At 36.7% G+C, this 15,730-nt stretch overlaps 1 pseudogene; it reads right to left on the bottom strand.

Annotated features, from left to right (window-relative positions):
• Positions 1-530: 530 nt before the first annotated feature.
• On the bottom strand, positions 531-1,591 carry LOC132036554 (mitogen-activated protein kinase kinase kinase 20-like; annotated as a pseudogene).
• Between the last annotated feature and the right edge of the window lie 14,139 nt (positions 1,592-15,730).

The raw sequence follows: 15,730 nt of genomic DNA, 5'->3' as shown, positions 1-15,730 counted from the left end.
CTTTCATGGCATGGTTGGAGCCTGTTCCACCTGCTGTAGGGTAAGGAGTTCTGAAATATGAACTCCCTCTTTTGTACTGTTGAATCAATAAGTATATCCAGGTCCATGCTCATTGAGCAAAGATGGACATGTTTACAAAAAAAAATTCATTAAAGAAACGTCTTGCAAAGCCAATTAAAGAATCCTAAAATTCCAAAGAAGCCTAAATTCATGAATCAGCAACAGAGTATGCAGTTTAAATTTGGACTGCAATAAAATAGAATAGAGCCTGCAATCAACATACTGAGGCAAAACTGATGCCGCTTACCCATAGCCAAAAATCACATACAAGAAGTCACCCTTCTTCTTTTGTTGTAAGGAGTGTTTATCAGCTATAAGAATATACGATACAGTGTATCTTTTTTTAACTAAGAAGGGGTTGCCCGTGGTCATCATCTTGGTGAAGGCTGCCTATCATACCCTACAAATCCTTAAGGGGATCAAGCCCATGCGTAGTTCTTTACATATATTACAAATCAATTTTCCATAATCAGTCTATCTGTCGTCAGTACCTAGCAGCTTTAGACGAGTTTCCTTCTCTAATTTCTTCAGATTCTGCTGCTACATTCTGATTAATTAGTGCATCAATGTTCTATAATCAGATCACGAATGTGCGACTGTGTCTTGAATGCTGTCTTTTGGTGCGGTCTCCGTAAAAGGGACATGTAACTTTGCTTCTTCCTTTTCTTTGCAGGCTGACCAGCTAATTTGGACGAATTCAAAAACGGATGCTTCAAAAGCATATCGGCAGTCCACCCGAGCAGGGATTCTTGACTAGACAACTTCTGAGAAAATCTATTGCTTCTCTTGACAGTTTCTCATTCTCAAGATTTGGTTCCTCGGATGCAATTTGGTCTAGCACATCAGCCTTTGCATCGTCTTCATTCGATTCCCACAGTGGTGTTCCAATAAGCAACTCATAGACCGTACAACCAACAGCCCAAATATCAACTTCCTGTCCGTACTCGTGGTGGAGCACTGATTCTGGTGCCATGTACCTTCTCGTTCCTCTCAACCCGTGATTTCCATTCCAGCTCTGTTCCAAAGTCAGAGCAAGTCCAAAATCAGCAATTTTGGCAACTTCATCATTGCCCACAAGAAGAATATTATGCGGCTTTATATCACAGTGAATGATCCCTCGGCCGTGAACTTGATTGAGCCCCAAAAGTACATTCTTTGCATGCTTTCGAACTTCAAACTCTGGTAGCCCTTTCCCTGAATAATTGTTTTTAAGGCAATCTGCTAGACTCTCACCAGAGGCATACTCTAGCAATAAATTGTAAAGGACCAATTGATCTTCTTCAGTCATACTAACTCCAAACAGCGGATTACATAAGGAGAATCTTGAAACAGTTTTAGGAATTCCCTTTCATCTTGAAGAGACTGAGAATGACTTAACATTGCAAGATTTTACGGCAATGAGAGGTGGAAGATGAACATCGTCAAGTGTTTGATCATCATAGAAGTTGAAAGTAGTAGTCGATGCTAAAGAAACAAAAACAAAACCTCCTTTACCCAATGTTCTCCCTCTCTTCCACAACACTTCAGCCATTACAACAAGTTCAACAAATTTCTATTAGGGTTCTTACTTTGTAAACAAGAGAATGAGTGAAGAAGAATGTATAGCACCAACAGGGCTTCAGGTTTATATATAAGCGTAAGTATGGAAACTATGTATGATATTAGTGAAGCAGAATGTATAACACCAACAGGGCTTCAGGTCTATATATAAGCGTAAATATGGAAGCTATGTATGATATTTTTTGCTTTTGTTTCCTACGCGGTTAGGATTTAAAATTAGGAAAGTTTCCAAGTTCTCTCCCCTCTAGTTAATACAATTAACGGTGATGTATATTACTCATCCTTTTAGGTTTTAAAAAAACATTCACCAGTATATTTTATGTAGAGAATAATTACGGAAACTAAATACTGCGTATCAGTAGAAAAGTATATCGAAACTAATATGATTTGGAGATTTAAATTATAAAAAATTGTATTTTCCTTTAATGCATAAATAGTGAACAATTAAATATGTAACTATACAAGATAAGTAATATTCTAAATCATAAAATAATAAATGAGTAAATAAAGTAATTATTGTAGGAAAAAAATTCAAAATAATTCCTAACCATTAAAATATATAAGGTCAAATGCTAGTCGTCTAAGCTGCATTTATTTTCATTAAGATTAAGACGTTTGAATCTGAATGCATATCTTAATAATTAAGATGGTGTCTCTAGATCTGAATGCTGAATAATTAAGACTGTTTGTTTTTCAACATCTGAATGTTCATAATTTATTTATTTTAAACTTATTATATATAAAATTTAAATAAAAGAGTAACTAAATATTATATCAACAAAATATTTTAAGAAAATGTTGATATAACAATTAGATCAAACTTTATAAAATATGAAAAATTAATATACAATGAGCATTTTTACATAAAAAGTAAAGTATCCAAAGTACAAGACTACATATATTCAAGAAAGATTTTTTTTCCTTTACACCTCACCACCCCCCACCCCCCCCCCAAAAAATAGAGTGCATTTTTGGAGTTTGCCAAAAATAAAATGAAAAAAATCTTTGGAGACTCTCTCCATCCCGAGTCCGGAACCAAAATAACCCCAAAAAAGTGCTTTTGAACCAAAATATTCCAACCAAAAAAAGGTGACAAAACTACCTTTAGCGCAGTAATTTACAGCGCTAAAGGAGTTAACTGTAACGATGACGTTAACTCCTTTAGCGCAGTAAAGTACTGCGCTAAAGGGCCCCCCCTTTTTTTTTCTTTTTTCTTTTGGTTAACTGCTCTTTCTTTACACTTTTTAACGTACTTTGACCATAGATTAATCATGCTTCGGACCTCGAAACTTCAATATTTTATATAGAACCCTACTTATTTTTGTGCAATTAATAAGGTAGGCTCAATACATCAAGGATAAGCAAAACTTCGGATTGCCGTTTTAGTGGTTGAAAAGTGCTCGAACTCCATTTTTGTTTGAAGACTTGGTGTCATTAGCTTTAAGTTCTTTATGAAAATACTTAAACTTGTTCATTAATAATAAATCGAAAGTAGTAAAAATACAATCATCAAAAAAAGAAAAAACTTAAAATACATTCATCAATTGTGCCCTTGAGTTGATGAAAAACTAAACATACTGATATTCTTCAAAATAACAAGATCATCATAAATTAAACTTAAAACTAAAATCACAATATTCTTAATCATCAGCAGAATAGAAGTCCTCAATATCGTCCTCAGAAAACTATTGGCGGTTTCTTAAGACACATCTTTTTTCAGTAGATGTTAGTTCTCTACCGGTTGATGATGCTTGTTTTTCGGCCAACTTTAGCATGTAAAATCTACATCATCTTGCCAAAGATTCTGCTGTTTTCTTTTCTAATCCTTTGTACGGCAAGCTCGCAAGTTTTTGGATCTACTCGAGACATGGTTATTGAGTACCTTGTTGCGATTTGAGCGTTGAGATTGTCCAAGTCACGAACAAGACGTTCTGTTCGACAAGCCGATGTGACCATTCTCGGCGTGAACTGCAATAATATTTTCGCGGATCTGAATATTTCACACTACAGAAATCATCATTAAGCTCTATAAGAAGGTGGGGATTTAGCTCGTGTAGTTTGAAATCACTGTTATCACTCAAAAAACTGCTATGATTTGAACTCTCATCATCACTGCTATTTGGTTCTTTTGGATGGAGTAAAGACCAAGCTGTGTTTCTACTACTCGACATTGAATACATTGTAGTCTAATAATAATAGAAAGCGCTACTTATATAGTTTAAACCCCTATGTACCCCTAGTTGGGGGGGGGGGGGCGGTGGTCTTTATGACCCTACCTACTTACTTTATATAAAAAATATTAATCTTTATCGGACATCTCACAGTCCGAATCCCACTTGGATCTAAATCTTGTGCTACCATGTACAACATATTCTACCCTAAGGTAATGTATTTGCATCCGATTGTTCTCTCCGCGAAAACAGTTAAGAGCAAAATTAAACTCTTGTGGAGTTCCACGAGGCATTGACATAACACGTTTTTTTGGGCGTTTAAGCCCTACTGACGCTAACTTTTGCTCCAGTGCTGCAGCCTCCCTAACACGCCAATTCCGCTCATCTGTCATTATATTGTTGTAACGTTGGTTGTATCTCTCGTTCGGGTTGTTCGAGTATTCAAAATCTTCACCCAATTCCTATGTCCTACCCGTTGCGTCGAATATGTCTCCTGGAGAGAACGATATAACACGACTAACATCTCTAAATTGGTGAAAAAATGACATAGTAACTTAATTTTGTGTGTTTGGTAGTTATTCATCAAATTACGTTATATAACACTTGCTGCATGAAACCCAAAGTTTGATTCAAATTATGACGTTTTTCCGTACGTATGACCGAGGTGTCACACAAAGCGCGATATAAGCAAAGAAATTATCATGCGTTATTCTGACATAACGCAAAGATTTTACTGCGCTATTCTGCCATCCACTGACATAACGCGGTTAATTCATTCGTTATGCAACACTCCGTACTTAATTTGATTTGACATAATACTGCAAGACACACTAATTGCATGCATGCGTTGGTTGAATATTCAAACTTCAAACCTTATTAATATAGATTTTGTATGAAAGAAAAATTCTAAGTTTCATCCAACTTTTACATTTTGTACTCCTTCTAAATTAGTCAAAAAATGGAAGATGTTCCAAAAATTAGAGTTTCTTTATTCTGGGACGGAGAAATTATATTCGAGGAAAATAATTTGCGCTATGATTCTCCCCCAAAATACTATGTTAAGTTTCCACTTGACTTAAAATTCTCAAAACTACTTCAAGCCTTGTTTAATAGACTACAAGTTAGTAGGAGTGATTTTGATTTAAATATAATTGGATGATATCCAATGTCATTTACACCACAAGGTGTAACTAGTTATGGACGGTGGTACATTCAAGACGATGGTTCTTTGATGGATTATTTGAAGGCGCCTTATAATTATAGGGAATGCATAACTTTAAATGTCCTTGAAATGTACATAAAGAAGGTTCCCATTAATCTACTTGAATTCATGGCTAGGCTTCTCAGGAAGCCCGAAATAGACCTGGTCGGGAAGCCCCGTCTAGAATTCAGGCTGAAGTTACTCAAGCGGAACCTACTTATGAATACAATTAGCCTGACATGAGTACTTATGAAGGAATTTTGACGAGCCAAATGCCTCTGGATAGTTTAAGTCAGCAATTTGATGGACAGTGGTAAATATTCATTTGTCACGCCCCGAACCATGGCCTGGGCGAAACACGACACTCGGTGCCTTACTGCATGTGACCGAACGAACCACATGGCTTGCTGAATCATCACGAGGCATAACATGAGCGAAATATAACGTGAATTCATGATAAGCCTTTATAAAATGCAATAAGTCATAATACTTAATAAAAATACTTGTTTAAACATGAGTGCGAAAATAACATGAATGAGCCAAAATGGCTATACGACTCTGAATGTCTAACATAACATAACTGACTTGTCTAGTCTATGAAACCTCTATCATGAGTTTGACTGGAAAACATACTTATCGGGACAAGGCCCCAAAGATACCTTAGATGCATAACTAATTGTAAAACAAAGAGTTGACTAAACCCCGAATGAGATGGGGCTCACCAATAAGCCGATACGAGTGCTTTGTCCTGCCGAGCGATACGTCGCCACGTAAATTAGTACCGCATCGTGAAATGCAAAGCCTCCGGCAATAGAAAGGGGACGTCGACACATTGAATGTCTTTTGGTATGTAAAGCAACTGAATGAAATAACATGGGACATGGGATAACATGATAAGAACTGAAACTGGACATGAACATGAATACATACATATATATAACATGGTAAAAATATCATAAGTAGGGAGAGCAATAACTTATAACCGATCCATGGTCTGGTGCATGCGTCCCGCCAGCAGAACACTCAGTCCTTGCCAGGGAACATGAGATTTAATAAAATATGAAAGGATCTTGCATTATGAGAGATCATCCGGGACATGGGTGGAGCGATCCCATCCTACGGTGGCTACGTAGTTTCAGGCTATCTGAAGCCTTCCTCGGTAATTAAAGCAACTCCCAAAAACTTGAACATGTAAAATGAGTGGCACTTGCTGCCCATGGTTTTCATGAATATAACTTTCTTGTACATGGATATGATGAATTATAGCTTGCTTGCATGAACTTGTAAAACATGTATAGTATTTTCTTGAAAATAGCATAATATATCATAAACTAGCATGCAGGAACCCATGGAATGAGATATATGGGTTTTCATGGATTACGGACGATTCTTAATAATCATAAAGAAATATTAAGAACTCAATGATGGAATTATAACAATTCATACATAATATAATCATGGACATGGACCTAGGGTTATCATGAACATGGTATAGAAACCCTAGTTTTCGTAAAGAATCATAATTTATGGATTATGAGGCGTGGGGAAGAACAATGAGGTTCCAATACATAGATAGTAACTCTACATACCTTAGTCGCTCCAAAACTTGAATTAAAGACTTGAGCTTTGAAGAAGATTTCCAAAATCTTGAATTCTTCAACCTTGAGATGAGTTTTCTTGAAAACCCTATGTTAAGAATGATGAATTCTTGCTTAATGATCATGAACGTATGTTGGAATTAACTTAGAAGGCTTGGAATACGCTTACCTTAATGCCTTGAAATGGTTTGGAGGAGAAGAACTTCGTCCTTAGGGCTTGAGAGACTTCTTTAGGGTTCTTTTCTTTAGGAAAAATGGTTTAAAACGAAGTGGGAATGAATATAACGAAGTTGGGCTTTTAACAGTTCGTGTTCGGTGCGCGGCCACGCAGCTGGAGGCCCACTTCGCGCAGGTGATCGCGCAGCGAAGACAGTAACACTGCCTCTGGTGCGCGATCGCGCACTGGGGCACTTTCACGCGATCGCGCATCGTCAAAGAAACGGTTATAACTTATCGTACACATATTTGTTTGAGCTCTATAATATATGGTTGGAAAGGTATTTCAAAGGCCTACAACTTTCATGTTTTGAGTTTTCTCAAATTATTAACGCAAATACCAAAAAAATGGTCATAAGTACAGACAGTCTCAGACTTAGACGAATTTAGAAGGCCTTAAGAACTTCACTTTTTGGTTTGACTTCAAAACAACTTTTTATCACCCGAGTTCATCCCGAATGGATTCGTATAGCTAAAATATCACCTTTATACTAGATTCATACATTCACACCTATCTCGGATTTACGGGATGTTACATCATTATTTATATTATGATTATTATTATGTGTAGTGGCACTTGAATGCTACTAATAATGTTGATTATATTTTTTAGGGGTTATACACCTGATATGGATCATATTGGATAGTCCTCTCAATCGGGATGGATGAATCAGGTTGGAACATCCTCAGCCTATCCAACTACTCAAAACGATGGTCCTTCCTCAAGTTTCAGTGCTGTTGATTACTATCGGTACGTCTATTTTTTTTAACATCAATAGTATTATTTGATGTATAGTATTTAAAATACTCTACTTTCTTATGTAGGGAGAATGTGGTGGTTACCATCGTCGTTGTTTAAGGCATTTGAAGGCAAACTTCCAAAAGGTATATCGAAGCCCAAAGACTTTGCAATTGGATGTGGGCGGCTGCAACAGAGCATCAGGAGAAGAAATTTCACCTACAAATGGACATTATTAGGCGGCAGATGAGAAAGCCTTCCACTGGTTGAATGCAATTGATAAAGACAAATGGACATTACACCAAGATGAAGGTAGGCGATGGGGTATGCTGACAACAAACAGCTCTGAGTCATTCAATGGCTTGTTGAAATCTGCACGGGGACTACCCGTCACCGCAATGGTGAGAATGACTTTTAAGCAGGTTGTGGAGCGGTTCATCAATAGATCAAAAGAGGCCAAATCATTTGCGGCAGAAGGCCTAAGATGGATGCCAAAACCGTCAAAAGTGTTTGAGTACCACAAATTTAAGGCTTAGCAACACGACCGGATAGAGTATAACTATGCAAAGCGCACATTTGAACTCACAACAAGTGTGCACCAAGGTAAAGAAGGTAACGTCCACACAATTTGTGAGATTCCAAGAACATGCACATGTGGCAAGTGACAATCATATCACATGCCATGTTCCCATGCCTTCAAGTGTTTTATCGCAATGGGAAAGAACGCCTCCCCGTATATGGCTGAGGAATATACAGTTCAAAATTATGCAAAAACGTATACTGAAAGGTTCTACTCACTTGGTAGTGAGGGTTATTGGCCACCGAATCCATTTTCAATGGTTGCAAATAAAATATTTATCCGTAAATTCAAAAAGTAAGCATACTCCCGTATTCATAATGAAATGGATGTTCCACCAGGGAGATACGCTCGAAAATTCTCATTTTGCAATTATGTTGGTTATGATAAGCTCAAGTGTCCCTTACGGCATGGTGGTCAAACTACATCTCGCAGTGGAAGTACCTCTCGTGGTGGAGGAAATTTTTGTGGTGGTGGCAGATCTATTGATGGTGGCACATCTCGCGGTGGTGGCGAAAGATCAACTCAAGGATATTAATTGATGAATGTTTTTAAGGGTTTTTTCTTTCTTTGATGATTGTATTTTAAAATGTTTGGGTTTATTATTAATGAACAAGTTTAAGTATTTTCATATTGTTATGAATGATGCAATTTAATTATTTTGAGATTGGTATGAATGCTGCAATTTTGACTAAAAAATAGTACACTTAAATCTAAACCCTAAATTATAAAGAACTTAAAGCTAATGACACCAAGTCTTCAAACAAAAATGGAGTTCGAGCACTTTTCAACCACTAAAACAAAGAATCCGAAGTTTTGTTTATCCTTGATGTATTGAGCCTACCTTATTAATCGCACTAAAATAAGTAGGGTTCTATATGAAATATTGAAGTTTCGGGGTCCCCAAGCATGATTAATCTATGGTCAAAGTACGTTAAAAAGTGCAAAGAAAGATGGGTTAACCAATAGAAAAAAAAGGGGCCCTTTGGCACAGTAATTTACTGCGCTAAAGGAGTTAACGTCGCCGTTACAGTTAACTCCTTTAGCGCAGTAGATTACTGCGCTAAAGATAGTTTTGTCATCTTTTTTTTTTTTTTTTTTTTTTTTTGTTAGGGTATTTTGGTTCAAAAGCACTTTTTTGGAGTCATTTTGGTTCCGGACTCCTCCATCCCCTCCCCACCACTTCCTACCCCATCTCCACTCTTATATGATGGGTTCACACAGACCCATCAGAATTTCAACGAGAAAAAACCATTCCATCTAAAATTGCCAGAAATAAGATGATAAATAGTAAAGCCATTGAAGGTTAATCACATCATCGTATTCTTTTTGTGTCGACACAAAATATGGGGTTTTTCATGGTATTCACCTTCAATGGCAACCCTTTATCTCTTCATTAAAAAAACGAAAAGTGGGAGAGATGGAAACTTCGGATTCCGACGAAAGCCATCAAAATTAAAACCGTGTTTATCCTAAAAATAACAGAGAAAGTGGGAGATTTATGGAAGAAAGGCGTTTAATCTTTAAAAGCATCAATGGTTTGATGAAGAAAAGAGTTATATCAAAAAGCTCGTGTTTGAGCTTTTGTCCGAATAATTTTAAGACTCTTCCCGTATCCGAGCAAATCTGACGTATCCGCACCCAATAGTGATAGATTTTTTTTTTCAAAAAAAAAAAAAAACAAATGCACTTAATGGGCTGAGATCTGAATGATTCAGATTCAGACCTCCATTAAGTGCAAGCAAATAAGTGTATTGATAATTACTTGACTAAAAACTAATGGAGGGAGCTGCTCCCTTTTATGTAGCTAGGAACTTAAATTAAATTTTAGAAATGAATCTTAAATTACATTATTGAATATTATAGAGAAGTTGTAAATATTTAATCTTTATATTTATGCCTAGATATATTTCATGAAGCTTGATTTCATATTTCTTTAATATTCTTGGTCTAACGTGAATTATGAGTTAAAAGTTGAAAAATGTAAAACTAGTAGTGTCACGACCCAACCCTCCATGACTGGCACCCATACTAACTCCTAGTGGGCGACCAATACATAATTCATCTATTCATTGAAGTCCATTTTTATATTAACCAAATTAGTCAGTTATTACTCATTCAAGCATAAGATAATCAAAATAAGTCATGCCATAAAAATACCGAAGTGAATGTGGAAGTCCTAACTATTACAATTTCCCAAAATCCAAAAGTCATCGTCAAGGACTCTAATCTAAAACATGTCTAAGGAATGAAATCTGTCTAAGACATCATAAAAGAAAGATCTTTGGGCGGCCTGGCATGGATAGAAGCTCACCCTAAATCGGTCAGCAACGTCCTCAACGTTAGATGTAAGGGCGGGTGGCAATCTCTGTATTACAATCTACACCCAAAAGAGTGCAGCAAGGTAGTATCAGGACACACACTATGTACCGGTAGATATCATAGGCCGACTAAGATTAGTATCATGCATATCTCACAAAATCATAGAATAAACAAGCTAGCCAACAGACATGAAATAAATAAACCATGACAAGTCAACCAATCAAGTCACCCAAAATATCAAGAACTCAGTCAACAGAAAACCACAAAACGAGAATAAGTCTACCACAAATACCATAATCACTGTACACACATGCTAACTGATGTCATTGTTCAATAGTCATGACTTGAGCATAAATATCCGCTCCAGAAAGAACCTCGGACACGGGCCACATCAATGTCTCTCTCATTTCCGGAACGAATCTCGGACCACGAGCCCATAGTCTAGGTCACAATTGTGCCTTTTCATATACCCCCGCATACATTATTTCTTGCTCTTTTATTATCAATGCTCAAATCATCATATCTTATCACAATTTCACTGAGAAGATCATATTAAGTTCTCATCACAACACATCAACTGTAAATTCAACACACATTAATAGTGGCATGAAGCCTACACAGTCACTCAATCAATTGCACATAGGAGTTCAACCATACAATATCATGCATGAAGACTAGACATGCTTTCTCCTAATAAATTCACAACACATACAATCAACTAATCAAAGTTTAACTCAAGTAGATCGTAGCCTACCTCAACGTAGAGCTGGAACAACTCGAGTCACTCTGCTACAGCTTTTCCCTCCCGTAAAGCCTCGGAACGCTCAAAGTTTAGCAATTAGAATGCTCAATGAGTCACAATGATTCTAGTCACAAAATCAATACAAAACACCCTTCCCTTAGCCCTATTCCAATGGGTGAATGATTTCTAGGTGCAAAACAACCTAACAATGGCCTTAGTAACGACTAACCATCAATTTACAACCATATATGATCAACACATCATTTACAAGCAGTTTCCATGGTCAAGCTACCATTTTTATAGAACTCTAGGTCTTAATTCACTTAGTTTATGGCTCTAAAAGTTCAATTCATGATTAATAAGAGTTAACCGAAGCCATTAGATGATAAAAAAAGTGATAACCACCATAACCCATCAAGTACAGAAGGTTTATTAATTCCTAGGGTTACTATTAATAATTACACCATTGAAAACCCATAAAAGGGATGATAATCATGAAGATGATACGGAATGATTGGAAGGGATGGATGAGACTTACCTCTCAAGAGTATTCTTGCCCTAGCTTGGAATTTCACCCTAGGTGCTTGTGGGGAACTGTGTTGGAGTATTATGAATAAAGAATGTGGGATTAAGTGTTTAAAACACGACATTTTGCCCCCCGTCGACCGCTGTGACGGTCAATTTATCACTGCAGCGGTCTCGCTATAGCCGGCACTAAGAGAAACTCGACCACCGCTATGGCGGCCCATGTCCCACTATAGCGACACCGCCAGGGCGGGACATGGCTCGTCACAGCGGACACATGATCATTGGCCGACCGCTGTAGCGGTACAAGCCTCGCAACAGCGGTCCAATTTGGGAAGTAAGCTTGACTTTTGCCCAGTTTTCCACTCTATCACCCAACATTTCATCCAAGGCCTCACAAACACAAACAAAGCATGCACACATACATACAAACGTCATACAAATCCACTTGTGGCCTCGGAATTCCCGACGAAGCTCTAATTTTCTACGTCACCCCCCGATGGACTCAACAACAATCACAAACAAGTCAGGTTTTCAGTTTTTAGACTTATAAAATCGAGTTTCTATTAGCTCGTTCTACCATTGGGAAGGTTCCATTTAGTAGGGTGATCCTACATTTTCCATAACGACCGGGAGGGTCGTTACAAGTAGTACATGTTGGTGATAACTTGGTGTTCTTTTGCTACTTAAATTATTTTAATTGTGACAATTTGGTATCCAAGTACTTTTTTATAGGTTAAAGTTCGTGATTTTATGGGGTTAATTTTGCAAAAAGCATTCAACTTGTCGTATAATTGCAGTAAAATTATCAAACTTATTTTATTAATTGTAAAATCACTAAACTTTCACTTGATTGTTCAAAGTCATTCTTGCCATTTCAAGCCAACACCGAAAATTACAATCATTTTAGTAAAAATATATGTATTATTTTCAAATAAAAAGTTCCTGATGTAGGCTATGCGTCAACCAAACAATATATGAGGGACCTGGTTATCCACCAGTTCCCTGAAACAGTGCTGAAGTAAATACACTAAGCAAGGGATTAAAAACCACGACTGACCTCGTAGGATTTCCAACTTCACTACACTGAGCAACTTCGGATTACAACTCTTGCAACCTAGGAATTAACACACTTAATCTCTCAACCCTTACAATACCCCTATTGTAAGCGACTCTTGACTAACGCTTAGTCAAAGACACTCTAATACACCTAGACTAACTCTAGTCTAGTATACCACTTAAAATCTTGCGAAGATAAACTTCCTACAAGCAACCTTTCAGAATTCAAAATACCTACAACAACTTCTTAAAAGAGAAAAGTAGGTTTACAGTTTAAAGATCAAATAAACAAAGACTCACAACAACCTATAACACATAGATATAATCTGGTGTCTGGATCAGGTCCTTCGGCTTGTAAGTAGCATTGTTCTTGAGAGTACTTAAGAAGTAGTGGAGGCAAGGTTTGCACAAGAGAGTTTTAGGTTTTCAAGTGATACCCAATATGTTGGAACATGTTGTATACATATTGGGGAGCATGTGGGTATGATGAAGACCACTCATCTATGTTTGACTTAAGGTACGGGTCCGCAAAGATCGTCGTACAACAGGCAAGAGGGCGAGGCAACTTTACAATCGTATCGCCGATCGTACGACGTACAAAGAGAAAAGATCTCAAACCAAGTCTCTCTCTGTTTCTCCAGCAGTTTGACAATTATCAAAACATAGAATGCACCTGGTCCTATCAGTTCCATGACTCAAAATAAATTATCCATATCTAAAAACCGACTCATAAGATTAACAAAACACTAGAGATGTTGTTGCTGCTACGGTAGGTTTATTTCCTATCTTAAAGCCAGAAAAATGATCTCTAATTGGTATACTTATCACTTAATCCGAGTCAGGATACAGAAACCCAGATCCCAACTCTCAGTCCGTACCAATTGTTAATGAGTGCTAAAATAGGTAGTTGTTGGGTGAGCGTTTGTAGGCTAAAGGAGTTCCTACCATATCCGTTTTCTTTAAGAGAGAACAAAGATACCATGGAAAGGTCAGAGCAGTTATTGATTCAGTGAGAGAAGCAGACATATTTGCACCATTTGTGTAACAGCAGGGTATATATGCACCACTTTTTTAACGAGGGGTACATATGCTCTAAATCGTAAAGTTGAGGAGTATATTTCTATCAGGTCTACCAATATCGATAGGTTGATTGTTTCTCTCCTATATCTAGTTCTTCTGGAACAATTAGGAGATTATATAGAACAAAGACAGAGTTTTGCTTTTGAAGGCAACTTTTTTGGTCCCGCTTGTGGGTCAAGTAGTCATTTATTAGATACTGCTTAAGGGGTGGGAACTGCCATTATAACTTGCTTTTAAAGTCCGAATGTAATTGGTATTCTTTCAGACTATTGTGTGTGTGAGAGTATACCTAAGTTAGTGGAATGTTTGGATAAAGTCGAATTCAAGATTTAAATTTTATGAATTTAATCGTTAAGGTATTTAGCATTAAATGTATTTTACTTCAAAATTATTGGTTCTTACCTATTATTTGTTCCAATTTTTGTTGATTTTCATGCATAATTTTTTGTTTTGTTTTTTGGATACCTCATGCATAACTTTCACGAAGGTTAGCACGATTCATGATATCAGCCCAATTGTTTGTCAATTCCAATTTATCAAATTTTAATCAAATTTAATTCAGATAGGAATCAAAAAGGTTATATGTACATCAAGTGTGACACTGATGAATATTCAGTAGGCATTGTCATAAAGTAAGTTTAGCAGCAAAAGCAGAAGCAGAATGACAGCTACAACATAGTTTCAACTTGAAGGATTCTTCATTTGGTTTTTTGATTCCATAAGCACCTGGTGAGAGCTTTGAGGTGACTTGAAATGGAATCAATCCAAGGTTGGAGCAGAAGCAGCAGCATGTTATTTTTGCTTTTGTTTTTGCATTTTTTACTGCTAATCATATTGTAGGCACTTTTGGCCAATTTTCTCTATACAGACTATTTTGATTAATAAATTTCAACCAGCATCACGTTGGTTGGTTTGATTTTTTTTTAAAAAAAAAAAAAAAAAGACAAAATGAAACAGAGGGAGTATAAAAACCAAAAATACCAATGGAAACTTTTTAAAATTGTACCAATTAACAGTTGATCCACCTAGTAAATTTCGAATTGCAATTCTAGGGTTCACTAACACTTCACTTCTCCCTCAGTTCATGCCAAGTTAACTGTTGTTTTGCTGCATTCTGTTTTTAGCTGAAAAATGAAAAACAAAGTATAAAAAACCCATCCTCAAAATCATCCATAGCCACTGAAAAAGTTTCCAAAAAAATGTGGAGAATTTTGCGTGGAAGAATCACTAGATGTATTGAACAAACTAGTAGTAGTACATTTCACAGACATTATTGCAATTCTCAGCTTCCCCAGAATAACCAAATCTTGGTCCAAGAAATCACCCAAATTCTCAAGAACAAGAAGTGGAAAAAACTCATTAAATCCGCAAACCTAAAAAAGAAGCTAAATCCAGATGTAATTCGCTCTGTTCTTCACCAGAATGAATCGAGTAATCTTGAACGCCTTCTCAGTTTCTTCCAATGGTCCAAACACAAAGTTGGTATTCATCAAGATTTGAATATTCACTCATTTCTAGCTGTTCTTTTATGTAGTAACAGTTTGTATAGTCGTACTAGTAGCGTTCTTGAAAATGTGATTAAATTTGGTTTGCCCCCTTTAGATGTTTTGAAATCTATTGATGGTTGTTGTAAAGAATCAAGAAAATCTGATCTTGTGATATTTGGGTTGTTGATGGATAAGTATAGAGAGAAGGGGTACTTGTTTGAAGCTGCTAGTGTTGTTTTTGCTCATAATAATAAAGATCTTGATTGTACGCCTAGCTTGTTTTATTGTAATCGTTTATTGACGGATCTGTTGAAAGCTGGTAACTTTAAATTGTTTTGGCGAGTCTGTAATGCAATGCGCGAAGCAAATGTTACATTTGATACCTTTACGTAT

The sequence above is a fragment of the Lycium ferocissimum genome, chromosome 11, assembly GCF_029784015.1.
Source record: "Lycium ferocissimum isolate CSIRO_LF1 chromosome 11, AGI_CSIRO_Lferr_CH_V1, whole genome shotgun sequence".
In the NCBI taxonomy this organism is placed as follows: domain Eukaryota; kingdom Viridiplantae; phylum Streptophyta; class Magnoliopsida; order Solanales; family Solanaceae; genus Lycium; species Lycium ferocissimum.
Note: the sequence above shows the minus strand (reverse complement) of the source record. Positions and strands in the feature narration are given on the sequence as shown.